Below are 1,982 nucleotides of genomic sequence, written 5' to 3'. Positions count from 1 at the left end.
CTTTCTCTATTAAAATGATTTTAATGTATATACTTACCAATTATTTCCTGGCTCGTTTTACCAGGGACCGAAATCTTCAGGTGTTTTGCTGAGAATGTTTGTACTTGTAGAATCACAAAGTCATTGAGGTTGGAAAAGGTGATTTGACAGTTTTGTGCAGCAGCTAAAAAGATTTAATTAATTATTTCAGTACATATATACATAAATCTATTTCTGTATGTTATTATGGATAAAATAACGCGCGGTGTGTGAATTATATGATGTTGCCCCTGGTAGAACTCAAATCGACACAAACTCCTACTAAACCACGGGGACTGTTTGGCCACGTTGGGTGATTTCCATGACCTACATTTTGATGCAATCAAATACAAGGTCTTCTGGAACCCCCAAATAGCGTGTTTTCACCTGGCAAACCCCTCCGCTGCCTCCTGGGCAGTCCTGAAGTTGATTTGCCAAAAGCCAGAAAACCTGAGTCTGAGCTTTGCCCCCTCTTCAGCATGTAGTGTTTGTCTGGTCGTGCAGCGTTGCCTTCATAATGGAAGAGGTTCACTAACAACTCCTTCCTGGAAAGGTATTTGCCATAATGGACAGAGTTACGAGAAGCTAAAACAGTGCAAATTACAATAACATTGTTACTGGGGTTGTACAGAGCACTTTGAATCCTGCCATTCTCTGCGAATCTGAAGCAACTTTTGAGTTTCATCTTTTATTACTGGACTTGATGATCCTCATGAGTCTGCTCCAGCTGGGGATGTTCTACGATTCCATGATTCTGTGATTCCATGATCCTATTCCCAGGTGATTGCAGGGCTCCAGGTGATTCCCAGGTGATTCCAGGGCTGGAGGCAGGTCTGTCAGCCCTTCCCTCCCCACAGACCCCTTTGAAAACCCCAAGACCTTCCTGCCTGGCATCTCCTCCCTTTTCCGTAATTCCTGTGGCTGCTCCCTCTTGCCCCACCTCTCCCTGGAGCTCTGGGACAGCACGGACCCTGTCGGTTGGCTTTGTCTTTCCACTGTTACTGAATTGTTCTCCATCTTTACCCACTCTCCCCTGCCCACGGGCATCGTCTGTCACATCTAGTTGTAAACATCTGAACATATCCTGTTCCTCATATGAGGACGCATCCTCTGATCTCTAGGTTTAGAGCTAGTGTTGTTCCATAACTGACAGATATTGGAGATGGGGAGATTCCCAGTTCTGGAAATACTCTCTCATACCTTCCAGAGGTGGTGTTGGGGTTTTGGGGTCCCTCCAAGGAGAGGGCACAGGTGGTGTGAGAAGATTTTGATTTCTGTGCTGAGAGCAAGGGAATAGCAGAAGAGGAGGATTACTGCTGCCATACGGAACGGCTGGGACCTCTTGATGCACTGATGTGTCACTAAAGGACTCAAGGCCAGGTAGGACCATGGGGCTCTGAGCAACCCACCCTAGTGGAAGGTGTTCCTGCCCATGGCAGGGGGCTGGAACAAGATGATCTCTAAGGTCCCTTCCAGGCCAAACTGTTCTGTGATTCTGTGCCTTGGAAAGCACATGAATGGAATGAACATTAAGGTTATTTTCCTAAGAGGTTCTTTTCCTAAGACCATTCGTAAACGGTGGAATGGTGTGATGGCTGGAGAGGTGGCTTTTCTTCACGAGAGGCTGAGGAACCTTAACAGGTTGCCCAAGGCAGTGGTGGAGTCCCCATCCTTGGAGGGTTTTCCTAGCTGTGTGGAAGTGGTGCTGAGGGCCAGGGGTTAGTGGGGCTCTGGCAGTGCTGGGGGAACGGGGCGGGGAGGGGGTCGGGGGACCGGAGGAGCTGAAAGGGCTTTTCCAGCCTGATAGATCCTGTGCTTCCTCAGTTGACTTGCTTATTGTCAGCACAGCTCTGGGCACGAAGTTGCTGGCCAAGGGCTCCTTGGCAAAAAGGCAGCAGAACAAAATCCTTGAAATGGACGTAGAGAAAAACGTGCTCAGCTAGAAGTAAGGTGCAGGTCCGTCA

At 48.2% G+C, this 1,982-nt stretch overlaps 1 protein-coding gene across 1 annotated transcript in view; it reads left to right on the top strand.

Moving 5' to 3' along the window:
• STIM1 (stromal interaction molecule 1) overlaps positions 1–1,982 on the top strand; it is a 36,234-nt gene that overhangs the window by 7,473 nt on the left and 26,779 nt on the right. The gene's annotated exons all lie outside the window — the stretch shown is intronic.

The sequence above is a fragment of the Buceros rhinoceros genome, unplaced genomic scaffold, assembly GCF_000710305.1.
Source record: "Buceros rhinoceros silvestris isolate BGI_N320 unplaced genomic scaffold, ASM71030v1 scaffold25697, whole genome shotgun sequence".
In the NCBI taxonomy this organism is placed as follows: Eukaryota; Metazoa; Chordata; class Aves; order Bucerotiformes; family Bucerotidae; genus Buceros; species Buceros rhinoceros.
Note: the sequence above shows the minus strand (reverse complement) of the source record. Positions and strands in the feature narration are given on the sequence as shown.